Consider the following 17,599-nt stretch of genomic DNA (forward strand, 5'->3'; position numbering starts at 1 on the left):
GTATTCTATAAGCTTGCATTCAAGCTCGGCCCCATAGCATGCTCCCTTGCCCCCTAACCAGGGTGGATTCTAATGCGGAGCCGCGGAGTCCGCGATGCCGCCCCAATCGGGATGAGCAGGCGTAGGTCCCCGGGCTTGATTGATGATGCTGTGCCCCACGCACCCACACCTGGTCGGAAAATAGTCTGCGCGGCACCTGGAGGCATCTTTGAAAGGGAATCAACATGTTAAGTGCAGGGCGGATGTAAGTTCTGAAAAGCGTCCGGAAAGCAACCACCTGCCCAAGGTGCGGATTTCGCTATGGGCCCCTGCCCTGCTGGGCAGCCATAAGCGTTGTGGTGGCCCCAATCCTGAAGCGAGTGTAGGGCCTAACTCGGGCGGCTGGCAACCCTGCCCGGGCCAGGCAAGCCCCTCAACACCGCCAGCATCTGGAACCTGGTGAGGGGGACCCATCCTCGCACCAGGAGCATCCTGCCTTGCCGTGGGCCTGTGGCGGAGCCAAGTGGTTAGTGAGGGAGGGGGTAGGTCACATCACCCGGCAAACACCGCATCGCGGGACCCAGGCACCATGGCCCTCCTGATCGGTTTTTTAGAATGGGCAAGCCATGCATAGACCATGTCTCCGATTAGCACTGGTGGTGCGCCGCTGCAGCACTGTACCTGGAAGCCGGTCCCTGGTGGGGCCACCAGCTCCCCGCCTGAAAGCCCCGTGATGCGCTTACAGGTGGAAAGCATCTGTAAAGAGTATGGCGCTTGTAGCGCGGCAGCGCACACCTGCCGCAACTCCCCTGCGTGATTGCCCTGAGCACCTCCCCTGCGATGGGGCGCTTCTTGAAGTCCCTAAGCTGGCTGGGGCCCTTTGTGCCAGCCGGCCAGCCAGCCACCAGTCAGCGGACGAGCGAATGTTTTAGTTACATCCGGGAAGCCAGAGATCCTGCACAAAATGCAATCCCCGCCAGTTGCACCTTCCATGGGATCGTGGATGGCCCGCCCATGGAGGCAGGAATCCAGGTAATTCCAAGTAGGAGGTCTGTATCCACCCTCTAATTGCAGGACTGACCGCCCTGTCGCCACGGGCGAAGCTCTAAAGTCACGCATGGCTCTGGTTCGTGACTGGTTGCCACGGGTCGGGCCGGCCACCCAATTCTAAAACACCTTGTACGGACGGGCTCGCAGCCAAGGTTCCACAGGGACGCCGGCACCACGCTGAACAGTTTTGCCCTCGGGGCCAGGCGCCTGAAGTTTATCCAATTGCTGGCGAGATGAAGGCATCAGTAATCTTCATTCTGCAAACCTGGAACGAAAAGCAGCTTTAAAGCGAGATGTAAGCACTTCAAGCAGGTAAGAACAAGATCACAAGACCAGACGCGATAACCTCGCAGATTTGCTTGATTGTCTGTTCACCACATGCACAACGGCCTGGTTGTCGCGACCAGAAGAGCAATTCCTCTTATCGAAGCCAACAGTCGCAAGCAGATGTGCACCGCTTACCAGAATGGGGAAACAGTCTGGTTGTGTCAAGAAAACGTATATAGGTCACTAGTGATTCCTAGTGCGTACCAAGATGCCCTGTGCCCAGTGACCCTGGAAGTATACATAGGAAACCAGCGCCCTGAGGCGCCAGAATGCACCTCCAGTCTCCAGGCTCAGGTCTCTAAGCAGACGCCTGCCACAAGGAAATGCCATTAAAGCCCTGGAGAAAGGTTTGCCAAACCTTAAGGTCCCTCTTCAGTCCCTTTGTAACCCTAATGTGATGGTTGGGGAACCTGTAGCCAGACAAAGACCTCGCCAGCCGGAAGCAGAATGTTCCGCCTGGTGCCACCACCCTGCAGGCAAAATTACAGGTGACCCAGCAAGGGATTGGATTCAGGCGCATTCCTGCATTTTCAAGAGGGGCATGGATCGACTGGGATTAGGGTTGGCTAGAGCGCAGCAGCTTGTCTCTGGGGGAGTGAGGGATGTGCTGCATGGACCGCGGTCCAGCCAGGCGCCTTGGTAGCTGAGGGCTGGCTGCAAGGCCCTCCTCGCCTCATTGGGAGCTGGGCAAAGGGACCCCTACTTCGGCTGCCAGCGCTTGAAAGGCCCCAGGCAGCGCTGCTCCTCACACTCTCTGGTGCCCTGCCTGCCGCATAAAACAGGAAATCATCCGGGTAGTGTGTCACCAACCCGGAGGGCACCCTCTGCCTGGAAGGCCCATTCGAGTAGTGTGCGCTTGAAGGCCTCGAATGCGGCACAGGCTATGGGAGCATCCTATAGTACTATTTCCTTGTCCACGCATCTTTCAGAGCCCTTGAAAGTGCGGATGCCCAACAGCTCAAAAATCTAGGGGAGAAATGGGCAGGAGAGCCGGAAGGCGGACTGGATATCGCGATTTTGCCAGTACTGCACCCGGGCAGCTTTGCCTGATAAGGCTGATGGCCTCGGCCTAGGGTGGCATACCGCATTCGTGCATACCCCGGGGTCCTATGAAATCGTTAACTGAGTCAGCCCCGGGCGGGAGAGGTGGTTGTATCGAGGCGAAACTCCCCGGAGCCTCTTTAGGCAACTACATGCCAATGGGGAGACCCTCAGGTTGGGTAGTGGAGGCTGGCTGGTGGGGACCGACAATTCGACCCCGGCCCTCACTTCCTTATCCATGCTTTGTCTCGCCACCTCACATCGGGGTGATCCAGGAATCGGGATTTTAAGTTGTTGGCCCTGGTAGGCGCTTCCCTGCACCCCCCACCGGTATGGGATTCCTGAAACCCGCTGCAAAGCCATCCCCAAAGCAGGCTTTGAGCTGCACCCTTGTCAGGGCTAATGCTGCAGCCAAGTCTAACAGCACCCCCAGCCTGCGACGGGTGTGGGGGCCAAGGTCTGCAGCGCAGGCTGAAGTTTCAATGCTTTTTGGGAGGCAGCAGCGCCTTACTGCGCCGCCGGCATCCTTCTGGAGAGGCGAGCCCGGGCGCCTGTGGGAACCGAGCTCTGCCGAAAAGCGAAGAGGCGGCCGCACTGGCTTTGTGCAGCCCACCCCTGCTGTGGTTTCCAGAACAATTGGAGCAAACGCATTGACTACATGCCTCTTGCATTTTGGTGCGGCTGGCAAAGCGCCTCTATTAAATTCCAGCAAGTCCCTTTCGGCCACCCCGGTCCCAGGTAGCTTCTGGGAGGCCTCACCGGGATTGGCGGAGGGTTCCGATGCGTCCCTTTCATGGTCGGGCTGGACCACGCACCGGTCCATGTTTGGTCGTGGATGAGGTCCCAGCTAAAGCGGCTCTTATAGGCGGGAAGCGGATCTTGCGGATAGCCTCATCTTAGGCTATGGTCAGCGGGTTCGCCGGACCATGGACCGGGCTCCCGCAGCTTACCGAGGTGCCATATGGGGCAGATCAAGTGCCAGCACGCAGGGGATGAGCGGCCGCTATCAGGGCCAGGTATTTAGTAAAGCCCCTGCAACCAGTTGTTAAAGGTCCGGCTCACGCCCGCTGCCGGATCCCTTCCGTTCCTTTATGCGGCCTCTTTGCTCCCGGACAAGCCTGCTCCCCCTCCCGCCGCAGGCATCACTGAATAACGTCCACGTAATACCCGCCGGTGAGCCCGCTCCCGAGCTTCCTGAGGAGAGTGGGACCCGGAGGGTTCCCGTTGTCGTCGGGGACCGCGCCCGGTAGATGGCGCCTCCAACCCCGAAGGAGCCTGGGCGTTTTGCTAGCCAGGGGAGAGCAGGCACCTTTCTCCCCTTGAAACCAGAACTCCCCGCTAGCCTGCATTTCATCATCCTCCAGTTGACTCTACCCGATGAAGCAGGAGCTGGGCGACCAGCCTGGAGGACCGAGGTGTCGCGACGACAGCTTCTTCCTCCAGCCCCTCTCCCGGCTCCCGGAGGAATCACGGGACGCATCCACCACTTCGGCGTGGACGCAGCTCACTGGAGGAGACAGCTGGAGTTCTTCTGCCGGTCCGCCCGCCAGGCCCACTCCCTCCGCGCCAGCGGCCGCCGGTGTGGATGGCTCCGGGTCCCCCGATCGGCCGGGGGTCCCGGGACTCCCGGACGATCCGCCGAGGGCTTGGGAGAGATGAAGCAGCGTGTCCCCCAAATTCCGGACCAGGGTGGGGTTGGGAGTTGTACCACCGGCAGGCACGGAGGAGGCAGACGCCAAGCCAGGGCCCTGGTGTGCCCCAGGGATCACTTCCCCGGATGAAGAAGGCTGCGCCGCCGAACCCGCCGACCTGCCCCTGCCTATAGGGGATAAGCCCAAGGCTGCCGCGGCAACTGCCTGCGCGGCCGGGCAGCAAGCCGATCCAACTCCGACCCACATCGGGGGGCTCCTCCCCCACTGCCCGGGCCGTCTGGGCACGCACTCCTGGTAGGAGGGCCGGGCCCTGCCTGAAGGTGGCAGGTCCTCCTGGGAGGAGCTCCTTGCTCTTCATGCCCGCTTTGGAATCCCATTAAGCGGCGCAGCTGAGACCTGGCCAACAGCCGAGAGTGAAAATAGGGGAGAAGTGGTGGAGAGGAAAGGAACGAAGAGAAAGTAAGCACAGGTGAAGTCAGACCAAGAAGGAGAAGCTGAGAAGAGGTAAGGAGTAGACCAAGCAAGAGGGAGAATGGCTGCAAGACCAGGCTCCTTCCAGGCCTTACACTCGACTCAGTTCTGCACACCACGCCTTTCTGAGTCTCGCCGCCGGGAAGGGCGAGGTCTGGGTGGGGCTTTCTTATATACCCTGGCTCCTCCCGCCTTTACCGGCTGGGAGCCAATCAATGCACCCTGTTTCTGCAGCATGCCGCCAAACCATGCTTGCAACTTATTTTTGCTCCTTGGCTCACCCCGGCAGCAATGGCTGCCCCCGGTTATTCGGTTGCAGCTTTTTTCCTTGGAGGAAGAGCAAATATAAGATACAAAAACATAGTGGCTGGAGTTTGAAAAGGAATTGCTTCTTTGCCAATCCTGGAAAGATTTTTTTTAGTATATAGTTAACAATTTGATTGTCTGTTAATATAGAACAATATTCCAGTTTCCTAATTGCATGTTTTAGCCTTTCAGTGACACATACAACATGAAATTCTTTTGAAACCATGGATTTATAACTAGCATGGTTTTTATTCCATTAATGACATATTTTTCAAGACTTTGGATAATTAACTGAACTTGTTGAAATAATTGTCCCTTAATTTAGGATTAAGCATGCAGCATGCCATAGAAGAGAACATTTTCATGTGTGATTATATGTGTGATTGTTCCCAAATCATTGTATTGCATTTTTGTGAATTAGGAACTAGGACTGTTGGTTTTCAGAGATGATGGTGAGTGGAGTGTCAAAGGTGTCACTTGTCCACTTTTATCTCCACCTCCTAGCTGTTTGAGTTTCCTAACTGCTGGGCCCTGTAGTATCTCTGCCCAATCATAGATCCACCTTAAAAAAAATAAATTGGAGAGTATAGATGATCTTCCATGGTACAAATTTAGACGTTGCAAAGGCCTAGGATTGCCTGTAGAGCTGATGTGGGGTGGGAAGCAGCACAGATGACCTTGCACATAAGAGATCCAATAACTCTTCCTACAATACAGGATTAGGATGAAATTAAGAAGCTTTATCCCTGAGTGATAGTGAGACCAAAACGTCAAGGGCAGCAAAATTGTTTTTGGATTGGGAAGATTTCTTCACTAATGGTGCATTAGACTTCAGAAAAGCCTAGTTCCTTTTCCCTCTTCAAGCGATGCCATTCTCTTACTGGTGGTTTCACTTTTATTCATTTGCAAATGGATCTAGTTCATTAAAATATTCTGGCTGTTTCTTGCCGGATAAAGATCAGACATTGTAACGTAAAGGCATGTGTCCTTGTTATTTTCACCAAGCTGAGTTGGTGAGTGAATGTTGCAAGAGTGGGATGACAGAATATTCTCATTCTGCAAGAAGTGACCAGCTCAAAGCAGCAGCCATGATATTCTGTTATCCAAATTAGTCTGGTCTGTTCCCTTTTAGTTTGGGGAATTAGCAGGGAACAGACCTTGCAATGCGAGAGGCTGGGTGGGGATATTACACCAATTTATACAGAGTCCAGATCCTTTTAGAAATCCACACACACACAAAAACAGAATTTAGAAGATTTACAATTTATTAAGGATTAAAATTAACAAAAATATACACACCAGCTGCAAACACACACTCATAGAGTTTCAAGGAGTCTGGAATATAAAGAAAAGTGATCAGTAGAGGGAAATAGAGGAGAGTGTTGAGGGGAGGGTGATATTTACCATTCCCAAAGTAACAAGGGCCAAGGGGGAAAGACAGTGGCCAGCACTGCTCACAGGCACAAGGAGGACATCCAAGCACAAACAGTCATGGATTTAGGGCAGGGGTCCCCAAACTACGGCCCGGGGGCCAAATGTGGCCCCCTGAAGGCATTTATCCGGCCCGCCAGGCATGGCGGCGATGGCTCCATTCATGTGCAGTGGGGGCTCGAGGGAGAGGAGGAACCGGCCCCAATGGCTGTTGATTGCAATTACATGATGGCACCCCCAAATCTCCATGAATTTTCTGACCCAGAGTTGGAAACCTTACACGTGGCAACTCCTGCTCTGCCCTTCCCTCTCGGCTACTCCATGTGTTGCTCTCAGGCTTTCTGTTCCGCCTCACTCCCATTGGCATCAGGCAGGCTGGTGAATCGCTCGCTGGCTGCTAGGGAGGAAGAACCCAGGAAGATACCTAATCCTGGGTTAGATGGAATGCTTCATTGGGAAAGTTCTGCTTTTTTTTTTTTTACAGGGGAAGGTATTCCACAGCCTCCCCAACAATATTTGGAGCCCACCCTGTACTTGACATACTTTGGTCACTGTTCTAAAAATAGACCATGACAGAAAGGCTGAAAGGTGAAATCAAACATTTTACAATCATTTGTGCATAGGAATTTGTTCATAGTTTTTTTTAGTCCGGCCCTCCAACAGTCTGAGGGACAGTGAATTGGCCCCCTGTTTAAAAAGTTTGGGGACCCCTGATTTAGGGGGTCTATTTACAGGAAATATTGACCATCTGACTATAAGAGGGGCAGTCTTCCTGGAACAAAGCAGGGTTCTGTTCCCAGATAGGAACAATGCTATGGAAAATACTTAATTGGGTTAAAACCTGGGAGTGCCTATCTCCTAATTAGGTTTGGACTGCATTGAAGGTATTAGGACCAAGGGTATTTGAAGTCAGAATGAGCCTGGACAGCTAAACCAAGAAACTTTGGAAGGTTGATGGTTCTTTAATAGTTGGACAGGACATTTAAGATTAAATTAACATTTGGGGATTAGCATTCAGGTAATCCAGCTAGTTCGCTGATAGATTCAGGGCATGAAACATTTGCATGATCTTGTGAGCTCGATGACAGGTGTGCCTACTCAAGACTGCACTGTTGTTATCCAGATCCAAACTGCTGAGCTTTCAGGGAAGGTACTGATATAGGCATCCATTTTAGTCTGAATTGTCTTTGCTATCAAAATAGGACTGGTAGGGCACTTTTAGAAAAATCACACACACACACACACACACACACACACACACACACACACACACACACACACACACACACACACACACACACACACACACACACACACACATACTGCTATGAACTTGCATGTCAACTGTTTTTCCTCTAGTCCCTATACTTTAGAAGAACCATGTAAACTGTATAAGGTTCTTTCCAAGGGGAGGGATAGGATGATGGAATTTTCAGGTTAGGAAACAAGTGAACAGGTTTCCTGAGGACTCCGACTGTGATGGAGTTTTACCTGAGTATCCATGAAGACTGAGGGGTAGCCACAGCTTCTGTGTTTGGGGCACAAAAGCCTACTGGATGAGCAATGGGAGTTGCTGTTATCCCTGGATACCAAATACATGAAGGCCATCTGGGAAGCATGTAGCTGTTTTGACATGACTTAGTTATCAGAATCCCACAGTAACACAATCACACATATTGTTTCACAGTCCATTTTTAATTATTTTTTTTCTGCTCCTAGAAAAAAAATTACATGTTTACAAATTTTTGTGGTTTTTTTTATTTCTGGAGCTGCTGAGGATTTAAGAGCATGGGTGTCTGTACTTGTTAACATTATTTGAATTGTTTATAAGAAAACAATTTTTATATTCTGCTTTCTGTTAATTAGAGTTTGTTAAACTTAGTAAGACGTATGAGAGATTTTTGGTCTGAAGTGTGAGAACAAATCTCGAAACAGTTGAGGCAGGGAAACCAAGTCCCACATGAATCTCTAATTTGAATACAATCTATTTTATAGTCCGGCATCACACAGCCAATTGGGTACCCTTATAAGGTGCATAATATGTTCAGTATATGAAATTCAATTCCCACCTTCCCCAGTCAAAAGGATCAAGTAGCAAGTGGGTGATCTGAAGACCTCTGCTTTGTACCATGGAGACCCACTACCAGTAGACAGTGCTGACCTTGATAGACCAACAGCCTGATTCAGTATAAAGCAGTGTGACAGGCAGAAGTAAGAAAGTGTCCCAGAGACAAATCAACCAATGAGAGCTGTGCACTGAAGCTACTGGCAGGGTTGTATTGATGGTGTTTGTAGTTGATGGGGAGTGGTTTTCAAGGCTGACAGAAGCTTAGGTTTTGAGGGTTAGTTTAACAGAGGTATTAATGTTTATCTCAAGTTGCCTGCTTTTCTAAATGAAGTTTGTTCTTGATTACTTTCAAAAACAAACATCTTGTGTCTGTCAATTTTCACCTTAGTGACTGTTCCAGGCTTGTTTAGGTTTACACTCAGGCCCATATCCTATGCCCTTGTTTATACTTTATATTCTTTTTTTAAATTTCCTGCTAGAAAAACTGGTGCAGTGGGGTAGGTAGGAGGGAAAAATCTTATATGGGGTGGTGACTAACTCCCCAGATTATGCATCACAGTTTCGTGTGCTCAAATGTATTGAAACATTCTGGTTTGCAGAAATAATTTGTGCATATTTGTGTACATTTGTGTGATATGAGCGTGCTTCTTGGATCTACAGATTATTCCAGGATTACTTTGAAGAACAGAAATTTGTCAAGACCACAGAAAAGAATCATGAGGCTCAATCTTCCACTATTTCAAGGCTGCTGAGACTATAGGCCTCTTCTGCTGCCAATTATCCAGTTCCTTTACAATTCGAGCCTCACCCAGAGGCCTAGGAAGTTGTAATGAATCGGCATAGTATTCGTGCGGATCCCAGCAGGGCTGTCTTCTGAATTTGACAAACGTTAATTTTGTCAATTTGAAGATGTTTCAAGTGCTGCCCTAGTGTTTTTGGGATGGCGCCCAGGGTGCTAATTACTACTGGGATGACCTCAGCTGGTTTGTGCCATAGATGCTGAAGCTCAATTTTCAAATCGTGGTATCTAGTGACCTTCTTGTTTTCTTTTTCAATGACCCTGCTGTCACCGGTTACTGCTATGTCGATGATGGTCACTTTCTTGTCCTTGATCACAGTGATGTCTGGTGTATTGTGTTTCAACACTTTGTCTGTTTGGATTCAAAAGTCCCACAGGATCTTGACCTTCTCATTTTCTGTTACTTTCTCTGGACAATGTTCCCACCAGTTTTTAGCTGTTCTTATGTTGTAATTCTTGCATAAATTCCAGTGGATCATCTTGGCCACTGAGTTGTGCCTCTGTTTGTACTCAGTCTGGGCAATCTTTTTGCAGCAGCTGAGGACATGATCTACAGTTTCATCAGCTTCTTTGCACAATCTGCATTTTGCATCATCCGAGGATTTTTCGATTCTGGCCTTGATCAAATTTGTTCTAATAGCTTGCTCTTGGGCGGCTAAAATCAGGGATTCAGTTTCCTTTTTCAGACTTTCATAGCCAGGTCTTCTCATTGTCCACCTTGTCCTTCTCCAGAAATTGGCCAAGTAGAGCTTTGTTGTGCCAGCTTTCAGCCCTCATTTTCATCATCATCATCATCATCATCATCATCATCATCATCATCATCATCATCATCCTCCTCCTCCTCCTCCTACATAAGAACATAAGAACATAAGAACATAAGAACAAAGGGTAGCTGGACTCAAACGCCCAAAGAGTATGTTCCATCTAAGGTCCAGTCTGCTTAAACTCGCAGTGGCCTACCAGGTTTAGGTGGATATGTGTATATTATCTGTTCATAAAATAAATGACTCTGAATTGAACTGGCCTGCAATCAGACGGAAGCCATGTATTGGTCCCAATGCAGCTATGCTCTCTTTCTCTTGTAAACAAGCAAAACAAGTAAAAAAGAAACCACACAGTGAGTTAAAATGCTTATTTCAAAAGCCAATTGCATATATTTATATAGAAAATTTCTGTGCCACTTCTCCAATGAACCTGCTAGAGGTGATGTACAAAGGAAAGCATAATATAACAAACGGTTTTGTTAAACAGTTAAAAAACCCAGTAGAAAACAAGGAGCCTTTACAAAAGTCACATAAAACAGCTGTTTACCTAGAAGCAGACTATAAAATAGAGGTGAAAAGATCTATGAAAAGCCTGATTTAACAAAAAAGAGAGAGAAAGGTTTTAGCTTAGTGCTTAAAGGAGTAGCGTCTCAAGGGGAATGCCATTCTACAGGCAAGGTGCCACTGCTGAAAAAGAACACTTACAAAGGAAAAACATGTACATATCCGGAGAGTCTGCAACCAATAAAATCTAAGTGAGGCTGCTCCCATACAGACCTCAAGAGTAGAGTTGCCAACATCCAGGTGGTGGCTGGAGATCTTTGGCTATTAAAATGCATCTCTGGGCAACAAAAAACAACTCACCTGGAGAAAACGGCTGCTTTGGAAGGTGAACTCTGTGATATTGTGCTGCGTTGAAGTCCTTCCCCAAACCCCATCCACCTTAGGCCCAACTCTCAAAATCTCCAGATGTTTCTCAACCTGGTGCTGGCATCGTATTGTGCAAGTTTGGTTGCCTGTATCTTTTTCAGTGTTCTGTATGGCCCTAGATGCCATACTTGGATTTTGAACAGTGTTAATTAGCTGACTAATGTCCTCCAGGAGACACTGAGAAAACCCTTTCTGAAATCAAAGTCACTAATCCAATTATGTAATGATAAAAACCAGGACAAAATAAGGGATAAAACCTTGTACTTTGTGGGACCACCAGCCTTTCTATTGTGATAATACATTTATTTAGCTTATTTATAGCTTGCCTTCCTCACTGAGACTCAAGGTGGGTTCAGACACAGAAAGAGAGGGAGTGCAGTTTGGCAGTGCCTGGGAAGGATTGAATTTGGGACCACAGCAGGGATGTGATGCCATAGAATCCACCCTCTGAAGCTGCCATTTCCTCCAGGGCAGGGGTAGGGAACCTGCGGCTCTCCAGATGTTCAGGAACTACAATTCCCATCAGCCTCTGTCAGCATGGCCAATTGGCCATGCTGGTAGGGGCTGATGGGAATTGTAGTTCCTGAACATCTGGAGAGCCGCAGGTTCCCTACCCCTGCTCCAGGGAAACTGATTTCTGGCTCCTGGAGACCAGGTGTAATTCCATGCTTCACCTGGAAGTTGGTAACCCTATCCCAGAATAGGTCTGAAGTCCAACCAAGATCTTTCTTCCAGCAACTGGTACAGGTTTATTTTGTTTTGTTTATATTTATTCTGACCCTTCTCCAAGTTAGTTCAGCTCAGAGTAACATATCCTCACAACAACACAGTGAAGTAGCTTGGATTACTACTGGTCCCGTTGCAAAAGAGTCATTTCTGATAAAATTAGAAGTAGGGATAATGTTCAGCTTTGTTTACATGGCTCCCAGCCTGCAAAAATTATCTGGCTGCTCCATATTTGGTACACTATTGTTGTAGAAAAATATGCATGGCATTAAAAAAGATAAAGCAGTATTTGTTTTGTCTTATGCCTTACTCCCAAAACACACTACTTTCATAAGCAAAATGAGTTTCAGTGTCCCTAATGGATTTTACATGATTCATGTGAATCCCCTGCTATTGTTGATACGAGATGGGTTAACATATGAACAGTGTCAGCCTAACCATGTTGCTTTCATAGTAAGGAAAAGTAATTATATTTTACTAATTCCTCTATTAGAGGAAGAACTGCATTGACAGTGGGGTTTCTTTACTTTGCCTGACTGAGGAAGGAAGGTGCCTTATAATGATCTGATATCTAGTTCTGAATTACTCACCATTTGTGAGATTGCCCTGGTCTCTTCAAAACAGAATACTTGGCACCCTATCTCACCTAAAGCCTGCAGTAATTAGGTACAGAAAGTTGTCTATACATATTTCACTGTTTCCCTAGTATTTGAAAGTTTACTGTAATTTACCTCTTTGCTTTGTGACTTTTGGATTACCCATGTATTCTGTTTTGCAGAGGCACTCACCTTCATCCCTTTCAACCTGATTTCGAAACTGTCACCAAAATCTACATTCATTGTGCCCTTCTCTAAAATAGGAGAAAAAAGAAGAGGAGTTTGGATTGATACATTGCCTTTCTCTCCTATAAAGAGAGTCAAGGTGGCTTACAAACTCCTTGTGACATAGGTGAGGTTGAGAGAGTTCTGAAAGAACTGTGACTAGCCCAAGTCACTCAGCAGGAATAGGAAAACAAATTTGCTTCACCAGATAAGGCTCTTCCGCTCATGTGGAGGAGTGGGGAATCAAACTCAGTTACCCAGATTAGAGTCCCCCTGTTCTTAACCACTACACCTCGCTGGCTCTCCAAGCCTTAGTGACGCTTAATAGAGCTAGGGTTGCCAAATTCCAGGTAAGGCTTGGAATTCCTGGAACTACAACTCATCTCCAGACGACAGAGATCAGTTCAGGAGAAAATGGCAGGTCTGTGGGGCAGACTGTAGGGCATTGCATCATTGCTGAGCTCCCTCACTTCCAAATTCTACCCCCAAATCTCCAGGACTTTCCCAACCCTGGAGCTGGCAATCCTGAATACAGCCTAACTACATGTCATCTTTTCCTTGGGACCTCCCTGGGTCTGCATAGTAAAACATGTATAGTGAATTCTATGATTGGACCTTAATCCCACGTGCACTTGGACCTGGTTTTGAGAAGGACTGTGGCACAAAGGGAGGGGGGGATTTCTCCTTCCTGACAAATGGCTGTGTGACCAAATTGTCCATTGGAGAAACCCAGAGCAGGTCATGTGGAGTCTCCAGTGAGGCAATTAATTATTCCCTGGGGCCCTTTCAAGTGTGGAAAGTGGAGGGAAGACTGAAACTCCTGCTCCTTGTGTGCTGTAGTCCCAATCTAAACATGAGGCACACTCAAGCTCAGATTTCTAGCACAGAACTCACAATACCAGCTTGATCATGTAGACCTGGGGAGGACCCAGGAAAAGTGTAATGTGTAATTAGTCTGAAGGATCTATTGAATTTTTAAAACTCCGAATTCCAGACTTGGTTTGACAGACATGAACCAAGCTAAGTATTTATCATTGGGCTAGATAGGCCAGTGTCAGCATTCTTGGTCTCTGCGGTAACAACAGCGTGCTGATGAAGTATGATTGGCTCAATCAGTTTTCAATGGCTTTGAGGCCTCCTTAAAGCATCCATACAGGAAAATAAAAAGGAAAGGCTCTTCTAGAAAACCAGAACAACCATAAAAAGAAGGACCTAAATAAAACAAATTAACTATGTTAAAGATTCAGCAACATCACTGAGTACATGAACACATAAGTATGCATACAGGATAATACAACATTTCACACTGAGCAATAAATAACGCTGAACAATAGATATAAGCAGATCATGACAATACAGTAAGAATGTTGTAGAAGATATACTGAACAATCGTTTCAAGGCATCTGTCCTGCAATCTTCCTTTGCAAAGAATGAATCCTTAACCCAGCATTTTGTTTCTACCACTGGCTAGAAAGCCTTTGAATGCTCACTAGTAGGGCACATGTCCCTGTTTCCCATTTTGCATGATGTGATATGGGTTTTATTGCACTACAGCTCTCTCCATAGGGGGAAGTTTGGGAAACAGAACATCCTTGAAGCCCACATCACATGACCAGTCCACATCAAGTGTTACATCACTTTTGGTCTGGCTTTCTAATTTTGCTGGGCTGTTGTGGCTGAGGCACAGAAGTCCTGAAGGAGGTACCTGTTGAGGTAAGATGGTGGTGGTCTCTGGCTACTCCTTGTTGCCACTGCTTCTTTGTAGCAAAGAAGGTGATTCAAGTGTGAAACTAGCAGCAGCTTCAAGGCTCCTCACCATCCACAGCTTGCAGAGAGGTGAGGAAGCACAGCTCTTGTGCCTGAATTGCCCTCTTCAAAAGAAAGTTATGGAAGCTATGCTTCCTCTTACTGAAATGGTAGACAACAAGGTGTGATTATAATAGCTACTTCCTGCCCACCTTCTCTTAGGCTGCTGGTGGTGATGGTGATGCTAATTGTCTCCTGCCATACAGTTGCCTTCTAGGAGAGGCTTGCCCTTGACTGACTTCTGCCAGCTGTCCCAGGTGGCAGCCTATCAGGAAATTTCCTTGAACAAATTTGTACTGGAACATTGGCATTGGTTTGCTGTGTGAAATAGCTAAATCATTTGAATCAGTTATTGGAAACCAGATGAGACATTTTCCAGTGGCTTCATTTCCTTTTCAGTTAATACTGGGTCACTGATTATCTATTCAGCTTTTAATGAAGTTCATTGCTGGTGATTTTTCTTTCTACTTTAAGGTCTTTGCTCATCAACATTTACAGTGGAGAAAGTAGATCCATGAGACAGATTTGCAATGATCAGATTATTACTGTATACTTATTACTGTATACTCATTGTCCACCCATCACCGAAACCCCCTGTCCTGGGACTTTGGTGATAAGTGGGCAATAAGTATACAGAAAATAAATAAATACATATATTAATACTAGCAGTCATTGCATGGACAAGATAGGAATTCCCCAGCAAGTCAAATCAAGTCTACCTGTTTTTCAATTTTGTTAAAACTGGACCTATTGCCAATCAATAAGAAGGAAGCTGCTGTATTTTATAGGCTTACCTGTGAACTGACGTTTCTGCAAAGAGATGCCAGTTGCGGTTACTGATTACTTTTGAAAAAAGTAAGCAAGGTGAGAACAGGCAAAATATGACTGAAGGAACACTAGCATGCCCACACAGTTCTAAGTTTGTTTCAGAAGCTGGTGACTCATCTCTAGGATAGCCAGTTTCTTTTCTGCTTCTTTAGCAGCCTTCTCGCTATTTATAGTATGCATGCACATTGAAGTCTGTATGAGATCAATCTTGTTTTACAAGATTACTTTGGGGAGGAAAAAATCAAGACCATTGGCCAGATGCCACAGATATGGTGAAGAATATAGGGAAACAGCTGTTGGATTTGACCAAAAAGATCAAAGAGGATGTTTCTGCAGACCAAGTCTAGCCTCTCAGATAAGATGCCAAAAAAGAGATCCAGAATAGATTGGCCTTGGCAAGAGGGAATGAAGAAGTAACACAATAATATAACCTTTTGTAGAAACCCATATCAGTGGAATTCTATGTGATGAGGCCCAAGTGCAGAAGAATGGCAGGAATGTCCAACTTCATGAAAACAGAGATACAATTCAAAGATGAGGTGTATTTGTTAAGGGCCAAAAGGCATTCATGTGTATGAGAAATGTGTAATCACCATTTTAAACAGACTGTGTTATGATTAAAAGTAGTAAGAATGAACTAACTTACAGATATTAAAATAAGAAGATATTCAAGTACAGATAATTTTATGTGGTGTTTGAGGTTGTTCTTCTTGCTAGGAATTAGATGTTCTGATATAGAAAACTAAGTAGATGCCTGACGGCTCAGTCCAGAAGTGAATCCCCCACTGGAGCTGGTGCAAGGGGTAAATATGGTGGGGGAGGGTTATTTACTTGGACAGCACAGCTGTGCAACGTTTGACCTGGAAGCCACCGCTCAGCCCCAAGCCTGCTGGTGCAAAATACTGTGCTGTCATGGCTGGGGGTGTTCCAGGGGCAAGCCAGGGGATGGAGCCAACTGTAATTGGCCTCCACTGCCCACCCAGCCCTTTTGTGTCAGCGAAGCCAGCAACAGAGATACACCACATTTTTGGGGGTATATCTCCACTATCCCCTATGGGGGATTCACTGTTTTTTGGGGAGCTTCCTGTGCCCTGGGAAAGCCCTTTGGAGGAGGCAGGCCCCTCTGGATGGGGCATGGGAGCGCTCTGGATGGGCTTCTTATGTTCATCTGTATATTTGAACCAGGCCTTATCAGAGTCATCCAGAACACAGATCAATGCATGGATGACTCTGACGTTTTTGGAAATCTATCCAGTACATTTGTATTCCATTCTTCTTCTGTGGAGCCCTGGGTAGCATATCTGATTCTTCTATCTCATTTCAAGACCTGTGAAGTAAGTTTACCTGAGAGAGTGACTGGACCAAGGTTATTTCATGGCAGTGTAGGAGGAATGAACAGGAATCTCTCCTAGTTCCTGTTCCAACATTCTGTCCACTACACTATACTGCACTGTGGAGTAAGGAATGGGCAGAACATGTTTGGATACTCAATGATGATAATTGTCAACAACCTCAAGAAAAATGATTAAATCTTTTATGACAATCTAAGAACCATTTCCCAGCAACTGCTGGCAAGCCTTAATAATGAGAGAGCTTGTTCTCCAAGGACATAAATTTCAGCAATTTATGTGATACCAGAAATGCCAAACATCTGAAACATTTATATTGGCAATGTAATATCTTGCAGTGCTTTCAATAGTAGATAAACAAAATGGATAGACCCCATTACTTAAAATTGATGGCTGAATCTAGTGCAATTTTGGAGAGTTTTTTCTTTCAAAACAAGGAGAGTGTTTTTAAGGAGATCTTTTAGAAGGTTTTGTCACAGTTATAGGTAATACCAAACATAAACCACTTTTGAAGCTCTTCTGAATTTTTTTTAAACCCAACAACTTATGCCCAGTGTGGGTGGAAGCTTATGTGTTCTGGGTGCATGGAAATGGTTGCACGGTTCCAGGGGCATAGGCCTATAGGGACATGGGGTAACCCATATGCTTGGGCACATGCCTTTTGGTCACATGCCTTGTGTGTGTGTGTGTGTGTGGGGGGGTGCTGGATGCCAAATGTGTGTGTGGGGGGGTGTGGGGGTGCACCCAGCCTCTCCTGTGGTGTGGTGACCCGGTTGGTGCCTGGCACCCTTCCATGTGTTGGGGTGCCACTTGCCCGCACCCAAGGCTAGGCCCAGTTGCATGGCCGGGAGGCTTCTCTCCCACTGGGGCTGGCTGTTGTCTGGCTGCACCAGTGGCACCTAGTGCCCAACTGGCACTGCGGCCTGGCCCCACCGTGATCAGGAGCCCCCCTACAAAGGGGGTGCTCTGGGCTCCTGCCCTCCTGGGTGCCATTTTTCCCCAGTATGACTCTGTCCGGGCTGGCTGAGGTAAGTGGGGCATGGGGCGAGGGGTGTGTGAGGAACCTGAGCCTAGGAAGGGGCAGGAACTCCAACTGATTGAGTGTGGGCCCTGGGGGGCACCAAAGCCAAGGTCGTGGGCAGTAGGCACACAGTTTCCCAGAAGTAAGCCCTATGGACAACACTTCAGCCTGATTCTAAGCAGCCCAGCCATGGACAGCATAGTTTATTACACTTGATTTGGGCAGGTTCC

General features: G+C 47.3%; 1 protein-coding gene across 11 annotated transcripts in view; it reads left to right on the top strand.

The window, feature by feature from the left end:
• The window catches only part of RGS7 (regulator of G protein signaling 7), a 228,464-nt gene that overhangs the window by 79,518 nt on the left and 131,347 nt on the right, over positions 1-17,599 (top strand). The window lies entirely within an intron of this gene.

Source organism: Sphaerodactylus townsendi, linkage group LG01 (genome assembly GCF_021028975.2).
Source record: "Sphaerodactylus townsendi isolate TG3544 linkage group LG01, MPM_Stown_v2.3, whole genome shotgun sequence".
NCBI classification, from domain to species: domain Eukaryota; kingdom Metazoa; phylum Chordata; class Lepidosauria; order Squamata; family Sphaerodactylidae; genus Sphaerodactylus; species Sphaerodactylus townsendi.